The sequence below is a fragment of the Rhinoraja longicauda genome, unplaced genomic scaffold (genome assembly GCF_053455715.1).
Source record: "Rhinoraja longicauda isolate Sanriku21f unplaced genomic scaffold, sRhiLon1.1 Scf000128, whole genome shotgun sequence".
NCBI classification, from domain to species: domain Eukaryota; kingdom Metazoa; phylum Chordata; class Chondrichthyes; order Rajiformes; family Arhynchobatidae; genus Rhinoraja; species Rhinoraja longicauda.
In genome coordinates this window covers 23649-37067 of record NW_027601346.1, presented here as the reverse complement: position 1 = coordinate 37067, position 13419 = coordinate 23649, and the positions used below count along the sequence as shown (strand labels likewise).

The 13419-nt window shown below is 49.6% G+C and overlaps 1 pseudogene; it reads left to right on the top strand.

Moving 5' to 3' along the window:
- Nucleotides 1-192: 192 nt before the first annotated feature.
- Nucleotides 193-12757, top strand: LOC144590096 (zinc finger SWIM domain-containing protein 1-like; annotated as a pseudogene).
- The last annotated feature ends 662 nt before the right edge of the window (nucleotides 12758-13419 follow it).

Genomic DNA, 13419 nt, shown 5'->3' with positions numbered 1-13419 from the left:
GGATCCTGGGTCTCTGGCGCTGTGAGGCGGTGACTCTACAGTTGGACCACCGTGCTGTTCTTGAACTCTATATATGAGCTGTTGTGATGTGTTCTACCTTGGCTGACCTGCAGCTGCTGCCTGTGGTCTATTCTCAGTGCCCGCTCTCCAGGTGGGATCAGTCTGCCAACTCCATCTGACGCACGTGCAGCCATGTCCCAGGTGGTGGGTTTCCGAGTGGGAGCCGAGTTCTCGAGCTACAGCGAGCTGCACCGGGAGTACCGGTGCTACCAGAGGGACAGCTCCGTACAGATGTGGACCAGGCACTCGCAGACCATCAAGGCGCAGCGGCGTCGGGCACCCAAGCGCCCGATGAACGACGCGCTGAACTTTGCCGAGATCGACTACGCGTGCATTCACGGCGGCAAGTTATTCAAGACCAAAGGATCCGGCAAACGGACAATCCAGAGGTGAGGAAATACTTGCAGGGGCGACACAGCGGCACAGTTGGTAGAGCCACTGCCTCACAACGCCGGGGATCCCGGTTCCATCCTGACCACGGGTGCTCTCCGTGTGTGGAGTTTGCACGTCCTCTCTGTGACCAGCTGTGTTTCTTCTGTGTGCTTCAGTTTCCTCCCATATCCAAAACACGTGCAGGTTTCTTGGTTAATTGGCCCTCTGTAAATCATCCCGAGTGTGTCGGGAGTGGATGACAAAGTGGGAGAACATGGAACATGGTCGATACCTGGTCCTGTTTCCTACCTTCTTATTTAAAGATGTTTTTATCCTTTTAAATTTAATAATATGTTTAGCCGGGTAGTTAGTTTTGTTTAGAGTTACATCATGGAAACAGGCCTTTCGGCCCATCGAGTCCACACCGCCCACCAATCATCCATTCACACTAGTTCTATGTTATCCCACTTTCTCATCCACTCTCTACACACGAGGGGCAATTTACAAAAGCAAATTAACCCACAAACCTGCACGTCTTTAGAATGTGGAAGGAAACCACTTGGAAAAAACCCACGTGGTCACAGTGAGGACGTACAATCTCCACACAGACAGCACCCGTAGTCAGGATCGAACCTGAGTCTCCGGCGCTGTGAGGCAGCAGCTCCTCTAATGCCCCGTCTGTCTCTTTCTCTTTTTTTTCTCTGTCTCTCTCTCCCCTCTGTTCATTTTTTTCTCTCTTTTGCACTCTTTGTTCATCTTTGATTGTGTGTGTGTGTGTGTGTGTGCATCTCCCCACCTCTCTCCCCGTCTCACCTCTACCTCTCCCTCTCTCCACCTCTCTCCATTTCTCCCTCTCTCTCTCTCCGTCTCCACCTCTCTACCTCTCTCCTCCTGTACCTTTCTACTTCTCTCTCTACCTCTCTCTCCTTCTCTCTCCCCCACCACACATTTTCCCATTCCTACCCGCTGGGATTGTCTAGAGTGGTAGAGTCATCCCACACAGAAATAGGCCCTTCGGTCCAACTTGCCCATGCTCATCGAGATGGCCCATGGACACCAGTCCCACCTGCCCTCAGAACCTTTCCTATCCATGTACCTTTCCAAATGTCTTTTAAATGATAGAGTACCTGCCTCAACTACCTCATCTAAAAGCTAGTTCCATTTACCACCACACTGTGCAGAATTACATTCTTTTTAAATCTTTCCCCTCTCATGTTAAACTGTCCTCTGGATCTTGATTCCCCTATCCTGGATAAAAGATTTATGCATTCACCCTATCTATTCCACTTGTCACATACAATTTGGTGTGTTAACACAAAGGACACGGTATTATCCATGTTATCCCACTTTGCCATCCACTGCCTGCACACTTGGGACAATTGACAATTTGATAGTTTGTGTTTTATGGTTCAGAGACTGGATTGATATCCCAGTGGGGGAGTGTGATATTATCCCATTAAATCACAAAGGGTCTTCCGCCTGCAATGACCATCAAGCACCCAGCTTGTTATGTACTATGTGTAGGAAGGAACTACAGATGCTGGTTTACACTGAAGATAGACACAAAATGGTGAAGTAACTCAGCGGGGAGGGCAGCTTCTCTGGAGAAAAATAATAGGTGACGTTTCGGTTTGACACCCGTCTTAAGGCTGAGAGTCAGGGGGGAGGTAAACTAGAAGTTTCTCCCATTCTCGTCGTTCTATTAATTTCACTGTTGCCTTGCTTAGTTTCACTGTTTGTATCAACTTGTTATCACCTTCTCCACAGCCAACAATAGACCATTGTGGGCTCCACCTTTCCTTTATCATTGTTGCTGGCTTTGATTTGTTCTTTCATTCATTTGTTCTTTGTAACCCTTCATCCCCCTAGTTCCCTCTCCTCTGGCTCTCAGTCTGATAAAGGGTCCCAACCAGAAGAATAAGGGGTAGGCCATTTAGAACAGAGATGAGGAAAAACTTTTTCAGTCAGAGAGTTGTGAATCTGTGGAATTCTCTGCCTCAGAGGGCAGTGGAGGCCAATTCTCTGAATACATTCAAGAGAGAGCTAGATAGAGCTCTTAAGGATAGCGGAGTCAGGGGGTATGGGGAGAAAGCAGGAACGGGGTACTGATTGAGAATGATCAGCCATGATCACATTGAATGGCGGTGCTGGCTCGAGGGGCCGAATGGCCTCCTCCTGCACCTATTGTCACCTACTCCTTTTCTCCAGAGATGCTGCCTGACCCACTGAGTTACTCCAGCATTTTGTGTCCATCTCCTTTGTTATGCACTATGTTATCTTACACCAATCCTGCATGAATCACATTTTGTTACAGCTGTTGCTTCAAGTCCCCCAGTTTGTGAAAGAGTTTATTATCAGTCAAAGGGCAGTCATTCATCACACCATCTTGTCTTCCCACTCGCACTGCTTCATGGCCAATGTCAATGGAATATTTCTGTTGGATTCTGTGATGATTGTAAAAGATAGCCATACATTGCTGGTCTGAATCATCCTACCACAACGAGAGAGCAGTCCTGAACTGCGATCTTCCTCATTGGTGACCCTCGGACTATCTTTGTTTGGACTTTACCTTGCACTAAATGTTATTCCCTTATCGTGTATCTATACACTGTAAATGGCTCGATTGCCTTCCCACTGTCTGGTTAGCATGCAACAAAGCTTTTCACTGTACCTCGGAACACGTGACAATAAACTGAACTAAACAAAACTGAAGGGTCTCAGTCCAAAGCGTCACCTATTCCTTTTCTCCAGAGATGATGCACGACCCGCTGAGTTACTCCAGCATTTTGTGTCTTATCGATTGACCCAGTTGGCTTACACACTGCCTCCCACTGTCTTTTTCAGAACCAACAAGATGAAATGTCCCTGTATCATTAAAGTCCGTCTTTCTGCGGATGGAAACAAGTTTGTGGTGAAAGAGATGAATGAATCGCATAACCACACAGTGCCGCAGGTAAAAGCAGAACACACACACCAGCCAGGTAGAGTTGTTGGATCTGCCACTGCTTCAGATTGTCGGGTCAGTGTGTGTGCGTGTGTGGGGGGGGGGTGTCTGTGTGTTGTCCCACCTCTTCACATTTTCAGAGAGCATTAGACTAGTTCTGGACGCTCGGTTCCAGCCTTGGATCCTGGGCTGTTGAATATCTTAGTTCAACAATACAGCACAGAAACAGGCCCTTCGGCCCACCGAGTCTGCGCCCACCAGCGATCCCCCACATTAACACTATCCTACACACACTAGGGACAATTTACACATACACCAACCCAATGAACCTCCATACCCGTACATATTTAGAGTGTGGGAGGAAACTGAAGAGCTTGGAGAAAACCCACGCAGGTCACGGGGAGAACGTAAAAACTCCATACAGACAGCACTCGTAGTCAGGATTGAACCCGGGTCTCCGGCGCTGCAAGCGCTGTAAGGCAGCAACTCTACAGCTGCACCACCATGCCATCCAGAATATGTCCATGTAATTATTTATAAAGAGTTTATCAGAACTCTGTCTCTCTACCCGTGTCTTTGCCCGTGAGAGAATGTTACCTGTGGCACCAACACATATCGTTGGGACTTAAAGCTGTAGGCTGCAATAAAATGGGATTTGTGCAGCATTGGTTCAAGAAAACATACTACATAGCAACAAAGATAGACACAACAAGCTGGAGTAACTCAGCGGGTCAAGCATCATCTCTGGAGAAAAGGAATAGGTGACGTTTCGGATCCTTCCTGGCTGGTCTGAAGAAGGGTCTCGACCCAAAATGTCACCTTTTTCTTTTCTCCAGAGATGTTGTCTGAACCGCTGAGTTACTCCAGCTTTTTGTGTCTAGAATTGGCGTAAACTAGAATCTGCTGTTTAGTTTAGACATATAGCGTGTAAACAGGCCCTTCAGCCCACCGAGTCCAGGCTGACCAGCAATCCATGCACATTAACGCTATCCTACACACATCAGGGACAACTTTCAATTTTAGCAAGCCAATTAGTCTATAAACCTGTGCATCTTTAGAGTGTGGGAGGAAACCGCAGCTCCCGAAGAAAACCCACGGAGAGAACGTACAATCTCCGTACAGACAGCACCCGTAGTCAGGATCAAACCCGAGTCTCTGGCGCTGTAACACAGCAACTCTTCCGCTGCACCACCGTGCTGCCCCGACACATAGAACAGAACAAGATGGGTGCTTGATGGTCATTGCCAACAATGTAGGTGGAAGAGCCGGTGTGATTCTATGGGATGATATCACACTCCCCCACTGGGATATCAATCCAGCCTCTGAACTCTGACAACTTTGCCATTGTTTAACAGAGTCAGACTGATACACTCAATATCACTAGTCATTTCCCTCACAGTAACAAGTTTTATTCACGTAGTTCTAACACACTAAAAATATCTCCAGCTTTCAGGGACATTATCAAAGTAATTGATGTGAACTGCCTTAGCAGTGATTCTGGAGATGACCTATAACTTGGGTGGAGATGCTGGGTTTCAAGGAATGTCTTATAATGGGGTTTAAGGAGGCAAGAGTGTCTGAGGGTGATCTGAGAGAAGTATATCTGTTCATGAGAGGCATAGAATGGAGACCCTCAGACTATCTTTAATTGGACTTTACTGGACTTTATCTGATGCTAATCATTATTCCCTTTATCCTGTGTCTGTGGACGGCTTAGACACAAAAATCCGGAGGAACTCAGCAGGTCAGACAGCATCTCTGGAGAAAAGGAATACATGACGTTTCGGGGCAAGACCCTTCTTCAGACCAGAAAAGGAATAGGTGAAATTTCAGGTCGAGACCCATCTTCAGATTGATGCTTCCTGACCCGCTGAGTTACAGCAGCTTTTTGTATCTATCTTCGGTTTAAACCAGCATCTGCAGTTCCTTCCAACACATTTCGACTGTGGACGGCTTGATTGTAATCATGGATAGTCGTTCTATGGACTGGAAGCATGCAACAAAAAAGCTTTTTGGTACACGTGACAAGAAACTAGACTAAACTAGATGGGGAATATGGTCCGATTGTTTTTCCCCATGGTAGTTGTGGAGGTGCAGAGACACATAGAGGGAGAAAGTTCCAAATAGCTGCTGAAGGCAAAGTCAATTGGACAGGGATAAAAATTCAGGAATGGGCTGGGGCCAGAGTTAGAGAATTTTGAATTATATATATATATGTGACCGAGACGTAAATGTAGATGGGTTGATGAGTAAGTTTGCTAATGACACCAAAATTAGGAGTTGCAGACAACGGGAAATGCTGTCTGTAGATATCAGAACGTAGACCAGCTGCAGAAAGGGGCGGAGAAATGGCAGATGGAGTTTAACCCGAGCAAGTGTAAGGTGATGCACTTTGACAGGTTAAATGCAAGGAGAGTATACAGTTAATGACATGACCATTAACAGCATTGATGTGCAGAGGGATCTTGGAGTTCAAGTTCATAGCTCACTGAAGGAGGCAGCACAAGTAGATAGGGTGGGGAAGAAGGCGTCATAAGTGACAGGAGCAGAATTAGGCCATTCAGCCCATCGTCTATTCCGCCATTCAGTCATGGCTGATCTATCTCTCCCTCCTAACCCCATTCATCTGCCTGCTCCCCATAACCCCTGACACCAGCAATAATTAAGAATCCATCTATCTCTGCCATAAATATATCCACTGACTTGGCCTCCACAGCCTTCTGTGGCAAAGAATTCCACCAATTCACCACCCTCTGACTCAAGAAATTCCTCCTCTCCTTCCTAAAGGAATGTCCTTTAATTCTGAGGCTATGGCCTCTTGTCCGACACTCTTCCACTGGAGGAAGCATCCTCTCCACATTTATCCAAACGTTTCACTATTCGGTACGTTTCAATGAGGTCCCCTCTCATTCTTCTAAACTCTATCGAGTACAGGCCCAGTGCTGACAAACGATCATCATATGTTAACCAGTATGGGTGAAACGTGTGGTATGCTTGTCTTCTGTGCTAGGGGCATTAAATATAAGAGTCAGCAAGTCATGATGCAGCTCTATAGGGCTTTAGTTAGACTGCATTTGGAGTATTATTTGCAGTTCTAGTCGCTCCATTACAGGAAAGGTGTGGAGGCTTTGGAGAGGGTGCAGAGGAGGTTGACCAGAATGCTGCCTGGATTAGAGGGTTTCAGCTACAGGGGGAGGTTGAATAAACTTGGGTTATTTTCTCTGGAGCGTCAGAGGTTGAGGGAAGACTCGACGGAAGTATATAAAGTTAAGGTCGGCAATCAGAGGCTTGTGCCCAGGGTGGAAATGTCCAACACTAGACGACAGAGTGATATGGTGAGAGGGGGGAGGTTTAATGTGCGAGGCAAGATTTTTACTCAGAGAGGGGTGGGGGCTGGGAATGCACTGCTAGAGATGGTGGTGGATGCAGATACGATAGGGGTGTTTAAGAGGCTTTGGGAAAGGCACATGGAAGTTCAGGGAATTGAGCGATATGGATCATGTACAGGGAGATGAGATCAGTTCAACTTGGCATCATGTTTGGCACAGATAATGTAGGCTGGAGGGCCCATTCCTGTGCTGTTCTGTGTTCTAATATGGGATCTGAGCTTAGTTTACAGATACAGCATGGAAACATAGGCCTACCTAGTCCACGCTGATCATCAACCACCTGTGTTCACTGGTTCTATGTTGTCCTACTTTCTCATCCAATCCCGACACGCTCGGGGCAATTTACAGAGGACAATTGACCTCTAAACCGGATGAACTGACCCTAGGACCTTGCTTGTACCCCACAGGAAGAGGAGGAGAGGCTCCGGCACCAAAGGCACTTTGTTAAAGAGCTGCGCGTGGACCCCACTTCCATCGTCTCGCTGCGGAGTAATGGAGCGGGTGTCCAGGTGCAGCTGGGGGAGGTTGCCAGCAAGGTGCTCGCTGATGAGGATGCCCATAGCCCCGCACGCAAGGAGAAATGGGACGAGTTCAAGGCCAACAAAACCGACTTGGAGATGATGGTGCCCACGCTGGCAGCCATCAAGGGTAAGGTCATAAGGAATAGAGTAGAATTAGGACATTCGGCCCATCAAGACTACTCCATCATTCAATCATGGCTGATCTATCTCTCTCTCCCCTAACCCCATTCTCCTGCCTTCTCCCCATAACCTCTGACACCCGGACTGATCAAGAATCAAGGTGGGTGAAGGTCTCCTCACTTGTCCCAGGCCTAACCGGCTGCTCCAGGTTTGCACCTCTCCCTCTCTTGTCCTGGGGTATCCTGCATCCTTCCTTCATTCCGGAATAATGCGGATCACCCCTTTATTGGGTTAACGTATGATGAGCGTTTGATGGCTCTGGGCCTGTACTCGCTGGAGTTTAGAAGGATGAGGGGGGACCTCACTGAAACTTACCGAATAGTGAAAGGCCTGGATAAAGTGGATGTGGCGAGGATGTTTCCACTAGTGGGAGAGTGATGGACCAGAGGGCACAGCCTCACAATAAAAGGATGTTCATTTAGAAAGGAGATGAGAAGGAATTTCTTTAGTCAGAGGGTGATGAATCTGTGGAAATCATTGCCACAGATGGCTGTGGAGGCCAAGTCTGTGGCTATTTATAAAGCAGAGATTGACAGGTTCTTGATTAGTAATAATAATAATAATAAACATTTATTTTATATAGCGCTTTTCCAAGTGCTCAAAGACGCTTTACAAAAACAGTCATGACATAAAAACAAACAGACGAACTGTCCTGACGGAGAAGCGGCGAACAAATAGCGCCAGCGTCCTCTCACATCAGGGTCCGGCAGTAGACAATAAAGAACACAAGACACACAATTACAATTTTAACACAAACAGCCATCACAGTGATTGCTCCAGGCACACCCTCACTGTGATGGAAGGCAAAGAAAAGTCTTATCTAGTAAGGCAGCATAGGGTATGGGGAGGGCAGGAGAATGGGATTGAGAGGGAAAGATAGATCAGCCATGATTCCTAGACTCTCCCACGAGTGGAAAGATCCTCTCCAGATGCACTCTACCCTGGCATTTCACTATCTGGTAAGTTTCAACGAGGCCCCTCCTGATCCTTCTAAACTCCAGCGAGTACAGGCCCAGTGCCGTCAAACACTCATCAGATGTTAACCCAGACATTCCTGGTTTCATTCTCGTAAACCTCCTCTCGACCGTCTCCACCACCAGCACATCCTTCCTTAGACATGGGGCCAAAACTGCTCACAATACTCCAAATAAATGGATGAGGATTGGGATAATTTACCACTGGTGGACTCCAATCAAGTTGTAGAAACATCTCATGGATAATCAATGGAAACAAAATGAACCTAAGCTCAATTTTGAGCGTCATAGCAAAGGTCTGAATACTTGTGTAAATGTGATATTTCAGCTATTTCTTTTTAATTACTTTGCAAAAAATTCTAAACACCTGTTTTCGCTTCTTCATTCTGGGGTATTGCATGTAGATTGATGATTAAAAAAAAGAATTTAATCCATTTCAAAATAAGGCTGTAATTTAACAAAATGTGGAAAAAGTGAAGGGGTCTGAATACTTTTGAATGCGCTGTAGGTCTTAGGGCTGATGGAATCAAGGGATATGGGGAGAAAGTCAGAACAGGGTACTGATTCTAGATGATCAGCCATGATCATATTGAATGGTGGAACTGGCTCGAAGAGCCGAATGGCCTACTCCTGCGCCTATTTTCTATGATTCTACTTCAAAGAGTTTGTGGCCAGGGTGAGAGCGGGTCAGTCCCTTGTTCTGCCTGTTCTTGTCATATGAGGAAAGATTGGAAAGACTGGGCATGTATTCACTGGAGTTTAGAAGGATGAGAGGGGATCTTAAAGAGACGTATAAGATTATAAAAGGACTGGACAAGCTAGATGCAGGAAAAATGTTCCCAATGTTGGGGGAGTCCAGCACCAGGGGACACAGTGTAAGAATAAAGGGGAGCCCATTTAAAACTGAGGTGAAAAGACACTTTTTCACCCAGAGAGTTGTGAATTTGTGGAATTCTCCGCCACAGAAGGCAGTGGAGGCCAATTCACTGGATGAATTTAAAAGAGAGTTAGATAGAGCTCTAGGCGCTCGTGGTATCAAGGGATATGGGGAGAAGGCAGGCACCGGTTACTGATTGTGGATGATCAGCCATGATCACAGTGAATGGTGGTGCTGGCTCGAAGGGCCAAATGGCCTCCTCCTGCACCTATTTTCTGTGTTTCTATAACTCTTGTCTGCGTTTGCTTGCAGACGGCACGGTGGTGGTGGTGGTGAACAAGGCCAACGTGTTGCAGGCCATCTACTACCAGGACGGCCGCATGAAGCAGACCTTCGAGAGGTTCCCCGAGGTGCTGCTGGTGGGTGCCACCTACAGCTGGGCGGGCCTGTGGCTGCCCACCTACCTGCTGCTGGCCATCGACGGCAACGGGGAGAGCGAGCTGGCGTGCCTGTGGTTCCTGCAGAGCGAGGAGCTCGAGACCGTCCGGCAGCTTCTGCGCATCTTCAGGCAGAAGAACCCGGCGGCGGAGGGAACGCGGGCGGTGGTGGTCGGCGGCAAGGCATGCTGGTGACGGGGAGCTGGTGACCGACGTGCTGCCCCACTGCAAGCCGCTGGCCTGCCTCGCCCACACCCTGAGCGTCTTCCAGGACCACGTGACCGCCGAGAAGCTGCACGTGACCGCCGGGCAACAGTAAGCACTGGCACCGCCATTCCCTCGTGGGGCCGGAGCGGAGCGGGCGGGTGGGTGGGGGGCCCAAATATTCCTCCTCCTGTCAGATTGTGTTGGTTTGGTAAAGTTGTGACTCTCATCCCTCTGCACAATCCAGTCTACCCATGTCCCATCTCCTCCACTCTGCCCTCTCTCTCTTTCTTCTTTCCTTCTTTCTTACCCGCTCCTCCTTCCCTTCTTTCTTTCTCCCTCTTCTCTCCTTCACCTCCGCCCCTTCTCTCCTTTCCCCTACTCCTGTTTCCTCCTCACCCACTCCACCCCTCCTTCACCCACTCCTCCCCTCTTCCCCCTCCTCGCCTCCTTCCCCCTCCTCGCCTCCTTCCCCCTCTCATCTTCCCCCTCCTCTCCTCCTCCCCTCCTCCCCTCCTCTCCTTCCCTCTGCTCTCCTCCCCCTCCTCTCCTCCACCATCGGGCAACAATAAGCTCTGGCATCGTGATTCCGTCGTGGGACCGGAGCGGGCGGGGGAGGGGGCGGTTGGGTTATCCCAAATATTCCTCCTCCTGTCACGGCGTGGGTCAGATAAGGGTGCGACTCATTCCTCAACATGGTCTGCACAATCCAGTCTACCCCTGCCCCACTCTCCCTCCTTTCCACCCTCTTCTCCCCCTTTGCCTGCTCCTTCCCCTTTTGCCCCCTCCTCTCCCCTTTCTGTAGATGGGGTATCTGGTCAGCATTAGATGGGGCATCTTGGTCAGCATTAGATGGGGCATCTTGGTCAGCATTAGATGGGGCATCTGGTCAGCATTAAATGGGGCATCTTGGTCAGCGTTAGATGGGGCATCTTGGTCAGCATTAGATGGGGCATCTGGTCAGCATTAGATGGGGCATGTTGGTCAGCATTAGATGGGGCATCTGGTCAGCATTAAATGGGGCATCTTGGTCAGCATTAGATGGGGCATGTTGGTCAGCAAGGACGAGTTGGGCCGAGAGGCCTATTTCCGTGCTGTTTGACTCCACTGTTCAGTAGTCATTGAGGAGGTCACTTTATTTTTCGTAGGGAAAGAAACGGTGGAGTTTTTCTTGTAGCCGGTGGGGACTGTTGAGGTGAGAGTTTGGTTTAGTTTCGGAAATACAGATTGGAAACGGGCCCTTTGCCCCACTGAGTCCACGCTGACCATTAATCACCCGTTCACACCAAAGATACTAGAGGAACAAGATAGACCACTCGACGTTAAAAAGCGTAGAAGATCATGGCACCATTTTAGTGGGAAGAAAATTGCAGAAACATTTAAAAAGAAAAAATAACAAAAATGTATGAATTGATAGATGAGTTATTTTCTGCATTTTAATGGTATCATCACACATACTGTTCCCCCAAAACACTGATTACACTGCGAGAGGCAGAACGAACGGCGGGGTTTGCTTACTAAAATGGCGGACGTCCCGCTCCTTTACACACTACACTTCAGTATAGGCGAATTCAATGGAGTGGTCCATCTTGTTCCTCTAGTATCTTTGGTTCATACTAGTTCTGGGCGACACACGGGACAATTTACAGAGGCCAATTAACGTACAAACCTGCACGTCTTTGGAACTTGGGGGGAACCCGGAGAACCCGGAGGAAACCCACATGGTCACAGGGAGAGCGTACAAACTCCACACAGACAATGCCTGTAGACAGGATGGATCCTGGGACTGGCACTGTAAGGCAGCAACTCTACCGCTACGCCACCGTGCTGCACCGGGAGGTTCCTCACCTTGTCTCCTCTTCCCGCCAGGAGCCAGCTGCTGCAGATCCTGCACAGTATGTGTTACGCGACGTCCACTGAGGACTATGACCTGCTGTACCGCCAGCTGCTGGACTCCAACGTGGAGAGCGCCGTCGACTACTTCCACAAGACGTGGCACGGGTCCCGCCGCCAGTGGGTGGAGGGCTTCAAGCACGAGAACGAGAGTTACCTCACCAGCACCCTCCAGCGGGTGCAGGTGATGAGCCAGAGGCTGGCGGCCGCGGTCGAGGACTTCTCCAACGTGACCTCCTTCACCCGGGACCTCCTGAAGGCCGTGGACACGGTGCGGGCCGAGTGCGACCAGCGGGTGTTGCAGAGTGAGTCCCCCGCAGGGCCAGAGGACAACTCCGCGGAGTCTTCCTACCGGGCGCTGCTCACCGACTTCGCCTTCCGCCGGGTGCGGACGGAGCTGCAGGAAGCGGAGTCGGTCTCCTTTCTCAGCGTGGAGGCCGAGAGGGCCTGGCCCGTGTGCCGGCGCCGGGCCCTGGTGACGGACCAGGCCAGCTGCCAGTGTGCCTTCCGCACCTCCATGAGGCTCCCCTGCCGGCACGTCCTGGCTCTCCGGCGGCTGCTGGGCTCCGACCTCTTTGAGCCCTCGCTCTGCGCCGCTCGCTGGACGCAGGAGCACTTCCTCGACGGTCAGCTCCCGCCCGCGTCGCCGAGGGAGCGGGCCAAGGTGCAGCAGGAGCGATACCGCCAGGCCCTCAAGGTAGCTCGCAAACTCTCCTCCCTCGCCGCCCGGTGTCCGGCCGAAGACTTTGGCAGGTGCCTGGCGGTCATGACGGCCGTCACCGACATCTGGGCCAGAGGTGGCCAGGTGCAAGTCACCGAAACCAATGGTTTGTAGCGACGCAGTCTCAGAGAGAGTGAAGCAACGACACACAAAACATGGAGCAGCACAGCACAAGGACAGGCCCTTCAGCACACAATGAACATGATGACAAGACCATCGCTTATCTACCTGCATATCATCCATATCTCACCATTCCTTGCATATCCATGTGCCCATCTACTGCCTCGTAAACTCCATTATCACATCTACCTCTACAGCCACATATGGTTCATAAGATCATGTGACAGGAGTAGGATTCGGCCATTTGGCCCATCAAGTCTACTCTCCGCCATTCAATCATGGCTGATTCATCTCTCCCTCACCCCATTCTCCTGCCTTCTCCCCATAACAGAGAAACATAGAAAATTAGTGCAAGAGCAGACCATTCGGCCCTTCGAGCCAGCACCGCCATTCAATGTGATCATGGTAGATCATCCACAATCTACCCCGTTCCTGCCTTCTCCCCATATCCCTTGTTCCGCTAGCCCTCAGAGCCCTATCTGACTCCCTTTTGAATGCATCCAGTGAATCGACCTCCACTGCCTTCTGAGGCAGAGAATTCCACATAAATGTGACAAAGTAACAAATATATATACAGACAAACAAGATGAGAGTTTTGGTAATATTTAGGTAGACAGACAGACAGAATTTGGTGTCATCTCTCAGCTTAAGTTAGAACATAGACTAGCCAAGCGTAGACTCGGCGCCCGTTTCGCCGAGGCACACTCGGACACCGGGTACCTCATCT